The sequence below is a fragment of the Canis lupus genome, chromosome 16 (genome assembly GCF_011100685.1).
Source record: "Canis lupus familiaris isolate Mischka breed German Shepherd chromosome 16, alternate assembly UU_Cfam_GSD_1.0, whole genome shotgun sequence".
In the NCBI taxonomy this organism is placed as follows: domain Eukaryota; kingdom Metazoa; phylum Chordata; class Mammalia; order Carnivora; family Canidae; genus Canis; species Canis lupus.
The window spans coordinates 32383125-32403586 of record NC_049237.1 but is presented as its reverse complement, the minus strand read 5'-3'; the positions used below and the strand labels follow the sequence as shown (position 1 = coordinate 32403586).

The following is a 20462-nucleotide window of genomic DNA, read 5'->3' as shown; positions in this document are numbered from 1 at the left end:
ACACTCAGAGAGAGTGATCAACTTGTCCTGGTTTGCCTGGGACTTCACTGGTTCTCACAACATGAACCCCTACAGAACCAGGCAGCCCAGGATGGTTTGTTACATTGCTTTCTGCCTATATTTGAATATCCATTCAGCAACCTAGTAAAGGTAATTTCATGGTCTATGTTTCAAGCTTGGAATCTAGAATATTGACAACACATTCCCATCAACACCTTCTCAAAAAGTTCAGAATGAATTCCTCTCTCCCTTCCATGGACAGTAAAAAGGGAACAAAAGACCCTTGGCCTTTGATGGGCAAAATTTAAGATTGCATAGAACTAGAGTCTTCAGTGCTTGAGGATCACCACCTGAAACTGACATTGGAGATTTATTAATATACCATAGATTTGGCTGACTTTCATAAGGCTTTATTTTCAACTTAATTTTCCAATTTTATTGAAGTACAGTTGACAAAACTATAATATATTCAAATTATACAACATGTTGATTTGATGTAGATATAACCAAGCATTAACATTTTAATAAAAATTTAAACATACGTTTCTTTTATTATCTGCCTCTTTTTGAAAAGACGGGTAGGAGAGAGTGTTGTGAACTCCTAGTTGCTAGGAGGCAATGTGGTATAATGGAAGAAATATATCAGCTTTAGGCGAAATATTCCTATTCTTATCCCACTTGCAATCTTTTGATATTTTCTGTGTGATATTTAAGAGTTGTCAATCTCTTAGGACATAATTTATTTCATCTATAAAATGTCTCCTGTAGCTTACTGTGAATAGATACTAAGAAACTAAAATAATATACGTAAACTGCCTAGCTCAGTGCCTGGCAAATACTCCACACTTAACAAAAGTGTGGCCCTTTGTTTGCAATGTTGAATTCTTGTTTAGGTTTTGGTAATTCTCTTCCAAATTTCACTCAAGGCAAGGTCTGTACCTTCAACATACTTTAGAAGCAAACTCAACACCTATTCAAGTGCTGGGTATTCAGTAAATGTGGTGTTTCAGATGTAGACAATATTGAATTCTTTTTCAGAACTATTTATATTATGCAAGTGGTTATGGAAAATAAATAAGAGCAGGTTTTTCAAAAGGAAGAATATTGCCCTCTTTGAAGATCACCACAGTAGTTGATGTGACCCAACCCGCTGGGCAAAAATCTCCTTTAGACCCAATGTTTTGGTAAAAAATAAAACAGAGTAAGTATGCAGTAGTGGTCCATCCAAAAAGCCTTTATTTGATATAGAATGGACCTCTGAGTCCTGTTTGGAGCTCTTGGGAAGCTCACAGGCAGGCTAAATGGTATAAATGCCAGTAAATCCATAGATTTAGATTTCTCACCTGGTAGATAATGAGGTGAGTCATGGGCTTGGGGAGGTCTAAGGGAGGAGTATTGGGCACCTATGTTCCCTCACCTGTGTCTTTGATCTTGGGTATATCCTTTGCCTCTTTATTGTTTTTTGTTTGCTTACTTTTTGTCTTTTTTGGGTGTTTTATTTTTGTTTTTTGTATTAGAACAAAGACTATGCTAGAGTTTCTCTACTCTTAGAATCTGGACCAAAAACTATGAGGTCTAGTTCAACAAACATACTTACTTGTGAGGAAAAAAACCTACTAAAATGTCAATAATTTCTACCAAAAGAATACTAATAAAGAAATAAAGAACAAGTTAGTATCATTACTCTCAAGATAATAAATTATTTTAATAATTCACTTAGTGAACAGTCACATCTTTCTAAAATATCTTAATTGCAAGGCCATCATAATATTTTCAGAAACATGTAAGGCAGTCTGAGGGAGGGGGCCATTTTCCTGAACTTCTTGCTACTCAAAATATAAAAATATTAAGAACTAAAAGGAATGATTCCTGAAATCTGAGCTTGAGACTTTATTTTATTGCATAATTTAGGAGAATGACATGGTTGACTCAGTCTGGGAAAGCTTTCAGAATTCTGGTATGAAGATCCTCTCAAATCCCTCTTCCCCCTCAAGACCTAGTGTCTATGTATTCATATTGGGGCACTTGGCAGCAGACGATGATCTAGAAGCAATCAAGTAAAGTGGCTATTAAAAGCTCACAGGCTTACTGGAGGGAGAAAAATGACTTTTGCTAAAAGCTAAATCTCTAAATATCCCCGAAGCTCTTTCCCTCTTGACCTATACGTGTGGCCCTCTATATGCATATTCACAGTTTTCCCCTGATGTGTGTGTGCGTGTGTGTGTTTTGCAATAATCTTTGCACACATTTAAATTTAACACTTGATGAGCACTTAAATGGCTGAGTTAAACAAGAAGTCACTTGAGAAATTTTGGCTCCTTGCCATTCCTTGGGATTTCATCAGTCAGAGAATAATGTGCAGGACAGAAGCCAACCTCTAATTGTTTTGTTTAATTAGACCATTTAGATGACTAAGCCAGCCTGGAGACCCTGTTTCTCTGCTCCTCCTCACCTGGATAGGATGGCTTATGTCGGAGTCCATTTCTCCAGAACCTCTGGGATTTTGGACCATGGAATTGAAATGAAGATAAACTCAGGCCTTCACACTATTTGACTTTGATTTCAGGAATTTTCAAGAGCATTTCTTAGGTAGTTCTTCATTTTCCCTTTTGTTCTGCCCATGATGTGTAAGAACTGATCTTTTCCATTCTGCTGTCAAGCAGAAGGTTGATAGTCACCATGAATCCATAAAAAGCTTGTCGCCTTTCAGTGGTGGTGCATTTATAGATATTTTGAGGGCAAAGGGAATGGGTATTATTGATGGATCCTCCTCTCTGCCACCTGATAGACAAGAGAGTCTTCAACTGTCAAATGATCATAAACTTGCAATGATAATGGAAAATAGGATTTTTAAAATTACATCTGGAGTTGCTTTGATAGACTGGATCCTCTGGAAGTCATTGGGTAATAACTGCCCTACTACTCAGGAACAGCAGTGTTTGCCTTCCCCTCATGTCGGAGATGACTTTACAGGGCTGATGTGAGCCTATGCCTTCTCTGAGCTCCAATAAGAGGCGCAAATGAACAGTTGGAAGACTTGCAACTTGGCTTGGCCAAATGTGATGAGTTCTTTTTATCACCATTTTAAAATAGCTCCTCGATATTCAACCAAATGTAACCTAAATGTGTTTGAATATTGGAAAGGGAGCAACGGGTGAATGAGGCCAAATCCTCAGGCAGGTTGCTAATGGGATTAGGGAATTCAAGATCCCTCATAAATTCTACTGGCTTCTCTGTGGTGGGAACACAGATTTGAATTACAGGCCAGGAGAGGCTGGAGGGTTGCTCAAGGAGGGCTTTCTCAATAAGCTTTCCCCACTGTTTCCATAGAAACAGAAGTTTTACCTTCTAACTTGAGTATATGCACCCTGAATACACAAAGATGAGGCCTTAGATTGTGAATCTTATTTTCATAAGGTGTCAGATTCAGAAGGTACCTTTCCCACCATGTGGCCCAATTCCTGCACCTTGGAGAATTGACAAGATTTGCCCAAGTGCATGCAACAGAGCTAGTTAATGGAACTGGGCTACAGGGTTTTCACCCACTGCCTAAGTATCAGGTTGTTTTTGTTTTGTTTTGTCATGTCCTATCCCCACTGTAATGGCAGCTGAACTCCCGGTTACTTCTGTGATTTTGCACAAGCTAGGAAGGACTTGTGGGTATAGGTCTGTGTGTGCTTGTGTCCTCATCTATGCATCTTGTCCAGGTTCCTGTGAGTAGTGATCCCAACATCAACAGCATTCTCCAGAGTGAGCCAACCTCAGCAATTATTTTAACTACTTGGTCATGTGAGGAGCTGACGTTCCTCAGGTCGTAAATTATGTTCCTTATAAATCTCAGTGATTTACTGACATGTCGGTGGCACAAAACTGATTTCCCCAGAGGGTAGGCAGTAGACAATAGTAACTCCTCCTTCATCAGGAAAGATAAATGAGTCTATTTTTTTTTAATTTTAAGATTTTATTTTTTAAAGTAATAGAGATTACTTTACACCTAACATGGGGCTTGAACCCACAAACCTAAAATCAAAAGTTGTGTACTCTACTGACCAAGCCAACCAGGCACCCCTATGAGGCTCTTCTCTGTCTCCAAAGATGGGAAAATGGTACCATGGCCATGGCAGCCAATCACCATTTCAATTTCTCTCCTGCCAGAGGACAGGACCACACTGTAGTCAGAATCAGGCTCTAATACCCAAAGATACATAATAGAATGATAACAAACTTATGTTTGTTGAGGCCTCAAGAAGCCAAGTATTGCGCTAAACATTTTAAATATATTATCGTATTTAAAAATCTTGACCATAAAATCTTAAAAAAAAAAAAAAAGTGGAGAGGGTGGGTGCCTGGGTGGCTCAGTGGTTGAGTATCTGCCTTCAGCTCAAGTCATGGAATCTAATCCCACATAGGGTTCCCCATAGGGAGCCTGCTTCTCCCTCTGCCTATGTCTCTGCCTCTCTCTCTCTGTCTCTCATGAATAAATAAATAAAATCATAAAAAAGTAGAATAAAATAAAAATCTTCATCATAGCCTAAGTCTTTACCATTTCGCAGTTGAGAAAGTAAGGCTCACAATAGTTGATTCTTTTGCTGAAGGTCTCTCAGCAACAGAGCTGGCATTGAACATGGGCTGCTTGACCTCAAATCCAACGTTTGGGACCACCACACTCTGCCTTGAGAAATTGTTGCTCTAGGGTTCTGATCTCACAACTAAGGGCATGCAAACCCAGAAAGACAGCACAGTAAAAAAAACTGGTCCCATGCTGTAGGTAGGGTGGATATGTTGCCCCCCCTCCCGCCCAGGTATCAGTTGGGGCACATCATCTGTGCCCTGTAGCCTTTGCTTCTCATCTATAAAACTGAGATGTTCAATCATTTGATTTCTAATGACCAACTTTCTGGAGTTCTAACTTGCTGGAGTTAATCTGTAACTGAGGTCAGGGCAAAAGGCAGATCACCAGACTCTGAGCTCAGTGTTGATGCCACAAAATGAGATCAACTGCTTGCTTATATGAAACAACTGACAAAACATAGGTGTGAGACTGAATTGTGAAGAAAATGCATTTATAGATCATGTAATTAAATCTCATATTACTTTTTCTTGTTGTATGATACTTACTGAATAAAGAGATACTCAAAAAAAAATTTAAAAACATATAATTATAATATAACTCTACCACATTTCAATCACATATAATAGTTGGGTAAATATATTTCCAGGCTCCCCTCCTCCCCTGTTTCAATATTCCTATATGCAGGATTTTTTAAAAAAACAAATATGGGGTATTATGTAACCTGCCTTCAATTCCTCATATGCAGTACAGTTTTTCTTGTTCATACTCTAAAATGTACAACACAGCCACAATAGCTGTATAGTATTCCATGGCATGAATGGCAAGTAATTGATGTAACCTCTCCTTTGCTCCCATTGAAGAAATTCTTTTTAATTAGGAATAACTTGACAGATATTCTTAGAGCTAAATATTTATACAGGTACTGTTTTCATTGGGATAAAAGAACATGAAAGAAATGCTACATTAAAGAAGACTTTAGATACAAACTGTTAAGACCTCTCAGAATGATTAATTTGTTTTCATTTTCAGCAATGGCATCTGGGAGTGCCTGTTTTCCCAAATCCTCATCAAAGCTAGGCATTCCTTGAACAAGTACCAACGAACCACCATTGACTTCTCGGTGCATGTTCCAGGCAGGAACTCGTGCTGCTAGAGCACAGCCAGACTACCTGGGAGGAACTGGGGTTTTGCCCCTTGCTTTTTGCCAAGGTGACCATTGGCAACTAACTTAACTTCTCTGTGTCTATAAGATGGAGCCCATAATAGGAACCTGACCCTACAATTCCAATCTTAGCCCATTTTTATTTTTTTAAGATTTTATTTATTCATGAGAGACACGGAGAGAGAGGCAGAGACATAAGCAGAGGGAGAAGCAGGCTCCCTGTGGGGACCCAGATGTGGGACTCGATCCCGGGACCCCGGGATCACACCCTGAGCCAAAGGCAGACGCTCAACCACTGTGCCATCCAGGCCTTGCCAGCCCATTTTTATAATTAAATATTCTTCTTTTTCTTTTCTTACTTAATGAGAATATTTTATATGTTCTTACTTAATGAGAATATTTTAAATGTTCTTTTCTTCTCATATATTGCAAATAATCACTGTATTTTCAATTGAGAACATGGAGGCCTCCAAAAGTGCTTTCTCTTCTAAGCTCACACCTAGGTCTCATGTTTTCATTCCTTCATCCTAACAGTTTTTCTCTTTCTTTCTCTCTTTCTTTCTTCTTTCTTTCTTTCTTTCTTTCTTTCTTTCTTTCTTTCTTTCTTTCTTTCTTTCTTTCTTTCTTTTTCTTTCTTTTTTTCTTTCTTTCTTTTCTTTCTCTCTTCTTTTCCTCTTGGTGATTTCCTCTTTTTCCTTCATTCTCAGTCCATATCTGACTTAGATACATAAAATCATAGCTGGTGAACACGGCCTTCTGCTGAAAAAATAATTTCAAGAAAATTATAGGGGCACCTGGGTGGCTCATTGGTTAAGCATCCAGGTCTTGATTTTATCTTTGGTCATGATCTCAGAGTCGTGGGATGGAGCCCTGCAACAGGTTCTGTGCTCAGCACTGTCTGCTTGTCCCTATCCCTCTGTTCCTGCTTTCTCTCTCTTTCTCTAATAAATAAATAAAACCTTAAAAAAAGAAAATCACAAAAATAACTGATCATTTCAGGTGTTTACCTCTATTTGTCTTTTATGATTCAGTTCATGCTTTCTAAAACCTGTTCTAACTCTACCCCTCTGGTTTCCACTTGAGGGAGGCGAGCATGTGTCCCAGGATCTTCACCCCTCTGATACAACCTTCACACCCTGTATAACACCTTCTGCTTGAGTGTGGATGGGGCTTCTATGTATGAAGGGACTTCGTTCCTATGATCAAGTCATATTATATATATCCCAAATGTGAAGGGATTTTGTAGATGTAATTAAGATCTCAAGTCAGATATCTGATTTGGGATTTATTGAAAGGGAGATTATCCTAGGTGGGCCTGAGTTAATCAGTGAAAGCTCTTTTTAAAAAAAGGGACTGGGCCTTCTTGAAGAAAGTGATTCTCCTGCTGACTTTGAAGCAGTAAGCTGCCATACTTGTGGCGGGGGGGTGGGCACATGGCAGGGAACTGGAGGACCTCCAGGAGCTGAGACCAGCCCTCACTGACAGCCAGCAAGAAAGCAGTACTTCAGTCCTACAATGACAAGGAGCTGGATTCTGCCAGCAACCGCATGAGCTTGCAAGAGACCACTAAGCTTCAGAAAAAACTGCAGCTTGACCAACACCTTGACGGCATCTTTGTGAGGCCTGGAGCTGAAGAACTGTGTGAAACACACAGGAATTCCTGACCCATGGAAATAATAAATGTACATTTTTAAGCCACTAAATTTGAGATAATTTGTTACATAGAGATAGAATTCATACGACCCCACCCTGCAGACTTCTTTTCATAGAGTGCTTGTTTCTTCTCTATGCTTCCATCGAAGTTGTATACTGTGATAATGCACTGACCCTGTTTCATTGAAATTGTCTCACTGCATGTTGTTCTCCCTCAGCAAATTGTGGGTTCTATGAGAGTTAAGAAGCCACATTTCCCTCACCTTCCTGTCCTTGGAGTCCAAAAGGCATTTGGAGAATGCTGAGCCAGATCCCCATGCTCAGGATGAGAATTAGCAGAACTACATATCCATGGCTGACCAAGGATCTCTGGCCAGCAGCATCTTTCATACAGAGTTAAGAACACTTTTGAGCATTCACATAGCTCTAAACTTAGCAGTGCTACAGTAGAGGTGTGTTTTGTCATTGTTGCTCTTGCTACTGTGGCTGTTGTTTCTTTATTGTTTAAGCATAGAGAAAGGGCACCTACCTTCCAGTGTCTTGCACCAATTCACCATGTGATCTTGGGTATGCCATCTGACCTCTCTGAGCCATACTTTCCTCATCTGTAAATGAAATATTTGGACTCACTGGATGATCTCTACGACCATTTAATTTCCAGCACTTTATACTCCTGTGAGGCTTCAAACTGCAGAATACATATATTTGAAAGAGAAGAAGAAAAAGCACTAAGAAAAAGAGTTAAACACCATACTCCATTAGACTTAATCTATACCTGGGGGCTTCTTACTCAAGGAGGAAGAGAAACAGCAAAAACCAAAAATAATTATGAAAACATCAAAATAACCTTCACTCAATAAGACTACATGCAGGATAAGAGCATCTCAAGTCTTTTATTAAATGGGTTAAGACATTCGTTACTCTGGTCATCTGTAATCTGGCTTTTCAGATACAACGAAAGCAGTGGAAGAACTCTGGGTTTTAAAAGGAAGGATAAGAAATCATGAAGCTGATGCCTCTGTTGTGTTTATTCGGAGCCAGAGTCCTTCCCATTTAGCTCATTTCTGTATGAAAATGAAAGTAATCTGCCTTAGTGCATGAAACCATTAGCTAGTTTTTCAAAGTGCTGCATTTCATAAAGGTCACAGAGGGCCGCCCCAGAGGCAACAGGAATTTTGCAAGTGATGTGTGTCACATTTGCATATGATAATTAGTTTCTCTATAAATACAATTTGTTCTGCAGATTAACATTTTGTGTCCTCATTAGATAGCAAACATTTCCATATTAAACCCACAAAGCTGCCAGATTTGGCTCTGCTTGCATTGCACGATAGCATTTATACCTCTGTTTATACTGATGCCAATTAGTAGTGTTAAATCTTGGAAGAATAAAGGAGATCACTAATGCTATTAATATAAATAGTAATAATAATGCCGAGAAGATTCTGCAAACCTTGTTAACTTCCAAGATCATTAGCAATAAAGTAGATCTCGGTTGTAAATGGCCATGTTTTTAGGCACATAAAGTATTAGTTTGTCTGGAACACTTTCCTCTGTATACTGAAGTCTGCCCCTGGCTTAGGTCCTGAGTCTGTGGGCTGTAACATGGAACTTGCAATTAAAATACTGTTTCCAAAAAAAAATAAGATAAAATAAAATACTGTTTCCTTTTGCTTAAATGCTTTAGTAAGGAAACAATAGGAAGTCAGAGGTGCTTTATCCAGGAGAAATAACAATTTGCTTATTTTCAGCTCAGTGCTGTGCTGGTTTGCTCTACAGTTTCTGAAGCCAATTTCTTAAAAGTGAGGAGGTGAGGTATTTTATGGTTCCATAAAAGGTTTCTTAAAAGCAGGACACCCCAAAATTCCTTGTGGGCAGATTCAGTTTTCACTGGACCAGAAAGAAAAGTTCTCTGGTGAGGGGAACACGCAGGGACACAAGAAGATAGTGATGGGTCTCATCTCCTTCATCACTCTTGACTTGATGCTTAATGGAGGAGGCTGCTTCAGATAAACAGCCCCTGGTGAAGTGCTAGTCCTGCGCCTGAAATGGGGGGCTGCACGGACCTGAAGACCAATGGTCACTTACCCCCAGCTCTGTGACAGGCAATGGAGGATCCCGTAGTCACTGTTGATAAGGACAGTTTCTGCAGAAATCAACTAGCTTGTCTTCTCTGCATAAGGTTTTGGTTTGGTTTGGTTTGGTTTTTGTGTGTGTGTGTGTGTGTGTGTGCGTGTGTTTACTTTTTTGTTTTTTGTTTTTGTTTTATATGATGTGCTATATGTACGTATTAGGTTCAGCAATTTTTTTTTTTTTAAAAAAAGCTTTAGTTAAAGCACCAAACACATTTGACTCAAATGTAAACGCTTTCCTATTGAACTTTGGGCTGTGATACAAGGAAATTTTACTACAATACATAATTCTATATCATTTGAGAAATCAGGCTTGAAGTTAGAAGTAGCTTTGCTTCACAGCTCTGCCATTTACTAGCACTATAATTTTGGATATGACGGAGCCACTATATTTTACTTTTCTCATCTGTAAAATGAGAACAAGAACTGTACCTGCCTCAGAGGATTATTACAGGGATTGAATGGGTTGCCTGGGTGTCAGTGCAGTGCCGGGGCCATAGGCAGACTGAGTAGAGAGAAGCTAGGGTTAGCATTATGACTTATAACCCTGTTTCCTGAGGCTGGAGAATAACAGTAACGAAATAGCAATTCTCTTAGCAGATTTATAAGAACTACAGGCCTCTTCAGATGCTACCCAGGGGTATCTCCCTTCCCGAAGCAGACCCTCTCTCTCCTTCTGGGGCACTGTTTCTCCCTCCCACTCTAGCTGCTCTGGAAATGAACCCGCCACCCTGGTACTGCTTTCTCCAATGATCCGATATCTCCCCCACTTCTCCAGCCTATGTGGTGTCATCCAACATCACTCAGGTTCCAAAACAGTGTTGCCTAGAGATTTCTGTGATCTTGGCATTTGTCCCTTCTCCTGAAGTTTGTCACAAGCTCCCCGAGGAAGAAAACTGGATCCACAGAACAAGCTGAACCCATGTCCCTGAACATTCCTCCATTCTCCTGTTGATTTCTGGCTCTTGAAAGATGACTGGTAGTTGGTTAACCACTTACTTACTTATTTCCCTATGAAGCTCTTTCATCTTCCCCCTAAATAGACACCCTGCTGGTCCATTCCTGTTGTTCGTGTTTGACTCCTCGAGGTGAATATATCCAAGACTCCCAAGCTGGATTTTGTGTCATACGTTTCTAGGTACAGAAAGGAACAAGGGATATTTCATAAACAGAAGAGAAAGTTTAGGAGGGACATGTTAATGTCTCAAAATACCTGAAGGGTTGCCCAGTGGAAGGAAAGATTAATATGCTTCTGACAACTAAGACGGGTAAAGGCTGTAGAAAAAAAGATATTAGCTAAATTTAAGCATGAGTATTCTAATAGCCACAGCTGTACAGGATGGCTGCTCTAGGAGAAAATGAGCTCTCTGTTTCTAGAGGTATTCAAGCAAGGGCCGAATGATTACTGGCAGGATGGCCTGTAAGGGAGATTCGTGCATCAGTGGGATTAAATGATCCTGAACAATGGTGGCTCTAAATTTCTCTGTAAGAGGATATTTAGCACAAAGACAATTTGAAAGGTATATTAGAAAGTGAGGAAGGATTCAGTGATTGTCTTGAAGCTATATTTTGTGTAAAACTTTACATACAATTAATAAATTTCAATTATCCTTATGAGAGCATGAAGTGATAGGCTGAAGGTGATTATTCATTCCTGAAGCATGTGTTGAACATCTACCATGTGGCAAGCTCCTTTCTTGTTTTGGGGGTAGACTGATGAGCAAAACAAAGTTTCTTTTGAGTTCATACTCTAGTTGGAGGCAGGGAGGACCTATGGGGGGAGGGGTGGAGTACATACAAGAGAAGGCGGCTATATGTTAAGACACTTTGCCAACTTCACTTTTTCCCACTTCCTCTAGGGTCTGTCTGTCCTTGGAGTTTCCTTGAGATGCTATTCTCCAGGACCCCTCTAACCAGATTAAAGGGGAAAGAGTTGATGGATGATAGATAAATCTCAGATCCTAAGAGATGTGATCCTACCAGCTATTAATTTCTCTTGACTCAACCTGGGAAGGGCAAGACCTCTCTCATGGACCTAGTAAATGCTTAATAAATAAATACACAAGGAAATAATGTAGAAGACGTTACCAAGGGATCTCATATAAATCCTTCTCTGTATTACTTGAGAGAAAAAGGATATAAACTCATCTTTCTGGGTCAGATGTGGCAGACGAGTGGGTCAGATGTCCTTTTAGTTCTTGTGAATGTCTGCAACTTTTCGAGAACCACGCCTTGCATCTCCCTTGGAGTCTCTCTCCTGGCACTGGATCTTCTAACCCCCACTGTTTCCATCACAGAATGGATTCTTGGAAGTGAAACAGGCCTGTTCAAGAACTCCTCTTTATGCAATGAAGGATGTAAGGAAACTGGAGCAGGTTCAAAGAAGAATAGCAAGAATGATTAAGGGGCTGAGAGCATGATTTATGTTGAATGATTAAAAGGATTAAACATGCAGAACTTGGCCAATGCTACATAGTTAGCTATAAAAAATCAAAATTAAGTGCCAAAGCTCTCAGCTCCCATGAAAAATACAAATTTGCATATAATTTGGCCCATACTTCTACATGAAGTTGAGCAGAGCCTTAGTGAGGCAGCATTCACATGAAGCCAAAACCACTAGTTTCTTTGGTCAGTTTACACTACAGCCTGGTCACACAGTAAAATCTCGCTATTTGACCTAATTGAGTAGATGATTGTATCACAGTGTCCACCCAGGGCCACATCCACATGTGATGCATGTATATAGTGTATAAAAGAATGTAATGTGCCATTTACCTGAGAGTCACAGGCTAAAATCCCTGCCCGGGCAGACAGGTAGCCAGATGAGAGAATGAGTCGAGCCTAGAAGGTGCACAGCCCATGGAAAGGAGACAGCCACTGTGGCTTCCGGCTCATTTTGCCATGAGGAATTTTGGCCTGGCTTGTGAGATCTTCTTGCCTATCATGTGAAACCAGTGATTCAGGGAGCTTGCAGGAAGTAAGTAATGAGAAACCAGCTCAGAGAGGAGTTGCTGGTGTAGCTGGTCCCCCAGGATGACATCTCTTCAGAGAGGAAAGCAGGAGCTGAAAGTGGGGGGGTAAGGGAAGGGTGGATAAGAATGTATGTGAGGAGACAACTAAGTGGCATTCATTGGAATTTAAAAATGCAGATGGTTACATTAAAAAAAAATCTATTGACTTAATTTTAAAAAGTAAACACTGCTAGGAATGTCATTCTGGGGATCCCAGTTTGCCACCTTTTATCTGGCTCACTTCTTCATTTCAGACTTAGAAACATGAGGTCCAGAGAAAGCGAAAGATACTCTCAAAGGTGTAGTGAAGAAATTATCAGAACAAGAGCTGAGTAGAAGCGGTAGACCGTCAGAGGATATTGGGGTTCTTTTCCGATTCTATCGTCTGGATAAGTTCCATCTGGGCTCAGAACTTCTAGGTTTTCTAGTTCTGCCTGTTAAATAAAGAGGCTGGACAGCATGGGTTTATGCTTTTCTTACACCTCTCAGCCAGTCCTCTATCAGGACCCCCATGAGGGGAAATACACCTAAGAATTTTACAATTATAATCCCAACACGCACAGGCACATAGATACATCAACGTGCATTCATGTGCAAGCTGAACTTGAATGAGGCATTACTGACTATGAGGAAAGGGTATTGTTTTAGAGGACCGTGTAGGTTTGTTGAGGTTGTGCACTGCAAAATTCCAGAGGTGTCAATGTTAAGAGTACGCTCTGTATTTGGCGCTGCAAGGAGGTATCAGCCTGGCAGTGTAAGCCCAGAAACACTGAGAGGAGCTCTGGTGTTGGAATTCTGAGACATCACGGCTCACACAGCCTAAAATGCCATTTGCCGATGGCAGAGATTTCTTTGACATGCTCACTGCCCCACCTACAGCTACAAGGCTTTGAGAGACAGAGAGAGAGAAAAAATCAGAAAAGAATTCTGATGGAAAATGGTTACAGCTTCAAAAGAGTATTGTCCATTTTAACAGGTGGACACAATTTTGAGTAAAGGAGAGCAGTCATCATTTTTAGAAAAGGAACATTTGGATTAAACACCCTGAAAAATTATGACAGCGAGAATTATGAGATTGGGGAAATATGTACTAAAGGAAGTGGTGGAAACTCCATCCCTGGAGCCATTTGAAAATCAACAGGATAAGGAATTAGAAAATCTATTCTAGGAAAGAATCCTCCATTGATTCCCCCGGGCCTACAGGATGATATAATGGGTCTACTCCATCTCTAATTGCTATAGTTCTTAGACTTTATGTATTTTCCAGGGTTTTATAAAGCTGCTGTTAGACCAGCACTGCACCACCACCCCCAAAAAAGGGGAAAAAAACAAACTCCAAACAAACCTTAACCTAGTTGCTCCAAGGAGCATAAAGATTCTCCCAAATGGAAATTGTGTGTAATAAAATTCTCCAGTGAGAACTCCGTTATTTCCCGAAGGCAGTCTACCAAGATGAGAAACATCATTATCATTTTACTTCATTTATCCGGTTTTCTCTTTCTGGTTTATTTTAATTTCAGAGGAGGAAAAGCAATGGGACTGTAAACCTCATAGCTCTGGATGAGAAGCATTTGTATTTTTTTTCTCCTTCTGTTCACTGAGATTCCACCAGGAAGAGTGGCTCTCTTGGTGGATTGGTAAGAGCAAGATCAGTGTATCACCCAGGAGAAATGGAGGCCTCCACACCTGCCCTGGGATTGTGGGGAAAAGGGAGTCCTCTGAGGCTCAAGAACTGAATTGTTGGGTTCTCTCAATAAAGTGGGTGTAACGAGTAAGTGGGAATAAGTCCTGGCTGTGTGTGGAGGCTTTGGTGATTGTGGTTTTCACCCTTTTTCGTCTATATCATTGTTACCTCTTTTTTTCAGTTATGGACTCAGAGATAGAAGAAATTTGAGTCTTATTGGGGGAATTTGGAGATTCCTTATTACACATAAAGTCTCAGAAATATCACAGTGGTGGGGCATCTGGGTGACTCAGTGGTTGAGCATCTGCCTTCCACTCAGGTCCTGATCCTGCAGGTCTGGGATCGAGTCCCACATCGGGCTCCATGCGAGATGCCTGCTTCTCCTTCTGCCTATATCTCTGCCTTTCTCTGTGTGTCTCTTATGAATAAATAAATAAAATCTTAAAAAAAAAAAAAAAGAAATACCAGTGGTCAGATGCCCAGGCTCTACAGTCCAGGGTTCTCTCTCTGTGGCAATAGCTACAAGGGAGCTTAGTAGTATCATCCAAAATCATGCCTAAATCATATGATGAGAGAAACACATATTTCCATGAAATGTGGTTGCAGTACTCACTATAATCTGCCTTCTGGTTAAAAAAAAAAAAAGTGGAGGGGTGCCTGCCTGGGCGGCTCAGTCAGTTAAGCATCCAACTTTTGATTTTGGCTTCGGTCATGATCTCAGGGTTTTGAAATCAAATCCCACACTGGGCTCAGTGCTGGCAGTGAAGCCTGCTTAAGATTCTCTCTCTTCCTCTACCCCTCCTCTCCCCCGCCCCTAAAAAAAAAAAAGTGAAAAATCTGGCCTCACATTCACTTTAGTTTTTGTTTTATCTGGGATGTAGAAATGGGTCCAGAAGCCCAGAACCCTGCAATGAGTAACAACCATCCTTACTTTTGTCTACATATTATGAAACTATAATTAGGAACCGACACTTTATCATAAAGTTTTTTTTCCCAATTGATTTATGTGCCTGGTAATTCATAAGCTCACAAAAAAATTTTTCTAGTAACTATTTCTTTAGAGACTTCCAACTTCACATAGTGTGAAATGGAGAACGGGCACTTGTGTCAATGAAGTCCACAGCGTGCCCCTCATGGGCCAGAAATTCCAGAATGAAAGCATTAAGTGTCCTAACTCCAGGGCCAGGGAATCTAAAACAAATAGTGTGGGGTAAGGGAGCCTGAAGGAAGGACCAAATTCAGTTCGGTTTTGTATGATGACAACTTACGTCTAGCGTTGCTTCTTCATTGCCTCTTTTAGAGTCTGATATACTGAACCTCAGAAACTCTCACGTTCACCTTGTAATTTAAAATTGAAAAAAAAAATTGACCACCACCACAATGCACTGGTATTTGATTGGGATTTTCAAAAACTGTCTGATTCCAACTCAGTGTTGCCTCAACCTTGGTCCTCCTTGCCTTCCCTGCATCTGCTTCCCTTAGGAAATCTCTGGATCTAGTTTTGACACAGAAACATTTCTCCAGGAAGTTTTGGTCTCTTTCCTTTCCAATCTCCAGTCCTTCCTCCACTGCCTCCATCAATAAACATGTCCCTTTGCCTCTAGTCTAGGGCCAAAGCCTGTATGTTAAAGTGATGGTGTCACAAAACGCCTGGTGATGTCATAAAGTGCTGGGAGATCTGGCAAAGCAGCGACTCTCATTTTTATGTCCCTGGGAAATTATTGGTACCCAAAGGGCCATCACTTCTCTATATGCACCGGTTGTCGTAGAAATAGTTAGGGCCTAGTTAACTTTGGGCATTTACACGTTTGGCACATTGCTATAAAATGTCGTGTACAGAATACAGATTCAAGGAGACGAAGTTATTAAAATGGGGTGGGGTGAGAGGAGACATGCCAATGAAAACAGACAATGTAGGATTTTAATCCTTTCCACAGGAATTCAGGCAAAAGGGGAATAAAATAATTCTATAGGGTCACTCGTAATTCAGCTTAAACTAAGCTCAGGAAACGGAATATTTCTCAGAAGGCTGATTTATGCACTTAAAGTAACTAAGTCCCAGGTGCCATAGGAAGTAATACAACTTCGAGCAATGTCCTAGCCTGCATGCTCAAACTAACTGCCTGAATCAATTTCTAACTTCTCTTTAAAACATTTCAGAGTCAGTTCTACTGGGAATGTTTGAGTCCTAGATTCTCCGTTAGCACTGCAGGAAGGGAAGTCCAGGGACCTAGGTAGGCTCTATGTTATAAACAAGTTTTGTTCCAACGTTTGCCTGTGAAGCATTTCTTTGGAAGCCCAAACACATTTTCTGTAAAGAAACAGAGGTAGACACAGTTAGGCTCTCTGGCTCTCATAACCCTCCGAAGCCTATTTAAACCAGATGCAGGTCAAATCCCCTTTACTACATAAAGACTAGAGAACAGTCACATAATCATACAAAACCGGGGAGTGTTGAGGGGGTGGGGGTTGGCTTTTAAAAACTTCTCTTTTTTTTCATCTCCCTCCTTTCCTGTATCCCTTAATTAGAAAAGGATAAGAGATGGATGGAAATTTGATGGATATCATGATCGAGGTTTCTCAACATTTGCAAAGATTTTAGAGACCAATGGCACACAGTTTATTTATCATAACTAATTTTGCTGTGGGTGTCTGAGTGACTCTGTCAGTTAAGTGTTTGACGCTTGATCTCAGGTCTCGATCTCAAGGTCATGAGTTCAAGCTTCGAGTTGAGCTCTGCACTGGGCTTGGAGCCTACTTAAAAATATATGTGTGTATGTATAATTTATAAATAAATAAATAAATAAGCAGGCGTTTTTGGCATATGGATGATTTTGAGCTAAGGTCATCAAAGACCCACCATGCAGGAAAAACTCTTAAAAGCCAGCACAAGTCTTCCTTTCGCAAAGGAAATCCACATTTGTAAAGGTGTCACCCTCCCTTAGCTCCAAGAGGACTCTACACAGCTTCTATGGATGGTGACGTCCTTGATTTAAATCTGCATGACAAACCTTACCATGGAGCCCTCCTTTACCATCATCCTTCCCTGACTCCTTCCTCAACCACCCAGAAGTCAAGCCCTTTCCCTTTGTTTCACTTAAAATGGTGAGCCTCCCTCCACCCCCAGCTGTGACCAGCCCCTCCGGTCACTCATCACTGGGTGTCCCATGTGTATGTGTGACGCAGTGTTTTTTTTGTTTTTGTTTTTTATGCAGTGTTAAAAAACATGTTTGTCTTTCTCTTGCGGAAAAAAGAAAACAACAACAACGAATCTTGCTTCACAAAGGATAGTTTATCTTTTCTGACAGAGAAAATAGCACAAAAATGGATCAGCAGGGAAAGCAAAAAGAAATCTCTAGCAATTTCTGTGGGAAGGAGGCCCATTTTGGGGGGTAGCCATTGTTGTTCCTAAATCAGGATATCTTGGAACTAAGTGTTTCAAAGTCAGATTTACTTGGAACCATCAAGCTTTGCTTTGTGCCTTGGTTCCAAAGACTTCACTCACCCGGCTCTTTATTAGGCATGCTAATAAAAAGTAAAATAAAAACACTGCTGGCAACCCAAGAGTCTTTTCTCTCAAAGTGCCCCAAAGTGGGGGTACGGAGTGGAACTAATACATCCCAAACAAAAGGCTTGGATCCTTCACGGACTGGATAAGAAGACCTTGATAACTCAGTTGACTGTATTTGGACTTTTCCTGTTTCCTCCTGAACGGAGGCAAGGAACTGAATGAAGCGCTTATCTGAGAAGTGTCAGAACCTTTTAACAATGTTATTACAAGGATGTTAGTAAAGCGGACTGAAGATTTTGGCAGGTACAGATGGGATTATATTTGACTGAATGTATTTTCTTGCTACATGTTAATCTGTACTTTCCTGGTATTGAGCTTTTAAGGAGTTCAGATAAAGGCCTATCAGAAAGTCTCCATTAACCGTCACTGTAGCATCCCTTGTCAGGAAATCAGCCTCCCAGCTGTGACATGGATGGAACTCAGTGATTTCAGTTGAATGTCTGGGAGAAATTACTTGACAGTAGGGATCGTAGCGGGAAAAGTCTGGCTAAGAAAGAAGTCTCCAGAATAGTCCACGCGGGGCTCCAGGATGGGGTGATGGATCGTTTCTAACAGGTTACCTCCAACTTCAACTGAAAATCATTTGCAAGAATCCCAGCTGGGCTTCACAGGCCCTTATGAGAGAGAATGATGACGTCAGAAGTATGTCCACATGAAAAAGTGTCATTCAGCGGGAGAGGACTCTGAGAGGGCCTGGATAGAGAAGTTTGGAGTTTGGGAGGAATAAATACCATTTCCACAAGGTCTTAAATCTTCTTGGCCTACTGACAAAATTTTAAAATCTCCTCTTTCCCTGTTTAAGCCAGAGCAATTTTCTAGTATGTAAATAATTTAGACTCAAAGATAAAAGGGAAACTCTTACACAAGAGTAACTAAAATGTTCAATAAAAGAGAAGCAGTTTTCCTCTAGATAATAATGTTGGTGTAGCAGTTTACAGCACCCAAAAAGGCTGTCACAGTATACTTCATACCAAAGAGGTTTCAAATGAAATCAGATTTTTAAAAAACGATTTTATTTATTTATTCATGAGAGACACAGAGAGAGGCAGAGACACAGGCAGAGGGAGAAGCAGGCTCCTCGCAGGGAGCCTGATGTGGGACTTGATCCCCGGACCGGGTCACGCCCTGAGCCAAAGGCAGACGCTCAACCACTGAGGCACCCAGGTGTCCCTGAAGTCAGATTTTTAAAGTATGCAGGTCAAAGGTAGAGGAGAGAGCATACAGTCGAGAACACTTGCAAAGGGATGATGTGAAACTGGGTAAGAACAGAATAAAAAGGATGACCCAGCTGCAGGGAAAAGTGATTGGAAAATGCGACAACCAAAATCAGTGATGAACAGATAGTAAAGAACAAGGGAAGGGTTGGAATACATTGGGAAAGGATGGCAGGCAGGAAACTGAGCTGTTCTACTCCCTTGGGGTTCATTCTTTCTGATAAAGAAAACTGTCTTCAAACCAGAAAGAATAACAAAAACATGGGAAAAAAAGAAACTGAAGCCCCAAATAGGTGAGCTACTGCAAAAGGCATCTAACTTTTAAACTATTTTGAAATCTTTAGGTTCAGATACATTATATCCTACAGTACATTAAAAAAAAAGAATCTCTTGACTGATTAGCCAGGTGACTATTTGCCTCCAGTATATGTTTTTCCTCCACCTATTTGGAAAAGTCTTTCATTATATGTTTGTTGAAAAAAAATTTTTTAAGATTTTATTTATTCATGAGAGACACAGAGAGAGAGGCAGAGACACAGGCAGAGGGAGAAGCAGGCTCCCTGAAAGCAGCCCAATGCAGGACTCAATCCCAGGACCCCAGGATCACGACCTGAGCCAAAGGCAGATAGATGCTCAACCACTAAGCTACCCAGGTGCCCTGAAAAATTGGTTTTAACTGTAGTTTAGTTAGAGGTGCCCATTGCTGCTAGTAATGAGAGAGCAGTGAACCAGAATCAAAATGGAAGGTGTTTCTAACGATATGTCACAGGGCTTTGGCACTAACTTGGATGACTGAATAAATACTCAAAAATGACGTTGGCTGTTGGAATAGCAGGTTTAAACCAAGGTGAATTCTGATTTTAAAGAATCATGCCATAGAATTACAGCATGTGAGAGATGTGTTTGAACAGCAATAATTGTGAAAAGATTTTGGAGTTCTAGTTAACGTCTTCATATGAATCACAAATGAGAAAAATCAAATTTTAAGATGTTATGTGTGTTAACACAGGAGATGATTGATACTTTACACTGTCAAAACCTATCTGGAATATTGTGATCCACTGTAAGTCCCAACTTTAAGAGGGACAATGACAAGTCATTACTCATTCAGATGAAGATGAGCATTCTGGAGACACTCATTTTAAGAAGAGAGACCAGAGCAGCTGGGTTTGTCACAGCTGTCTCCATATATGGGAAGGGTTACCATGTGAGAGAAGGATTCATTCATTCTCTGTGTCCCACAGTAGAGAAACAGTGCTGGGATATAGAAGATACAGTATTTACCTTAAATATAAGGAAAATATCTTAGTAATTAGGAACAGGGGTCAGACACTATATTTTAATAGGTCAATAAGATTGAGTGTTAGAAGCACAAGGGGGAGACCGAGAAGGAAGATACCAGTGTGGAAAACAGCAGCATGTAGTTTCAGTGAGATAACCAGAAAGCAGGTCAGAGCACGCA

General features: G+C 40.5%; 1 long non-coding RNA gene across 10 annotated transcripts in view; it reads right to left on the bottom strand.

Annotated features, from left to right (window-relative positions):
* The window catches only part of LOC102152509, a 33946-nt gene extending 18125 nt beyond the window's left edge, over window positions 1-15821 (bottom strand). For 4 of the 10 annotated variants that reach the window (XR_005371489.1, XR_005371490.1, XR_005371491.1 and 1 more), the window contains exons 1-4: window positions 15484-15821; window positions 12296-12583; window positions 10524-11886; window positions 7918-8076 (exon numbers count right to left, since the gene is read on the bottom strand). This is a non-coding gene — a long non-coding RNA (uncharacterized LOC102152509). Of the gene's footprint in view, window positions 1-1806; window positions 2044-6394; window positions 6495-7077; window positions 7396-7917; window positions 8077-10523; window positions 11887-12295; window positions 12584-15483 lie in introns of those variants that run through there. The other 6 variants (XR_005371497.1, XR_005371498.1, XR_005371496.1 and 3 more) reach the window with 5 other exon arrangements.
* Window positions 15822-20462: the final 4641 nt, after the last annotated feature.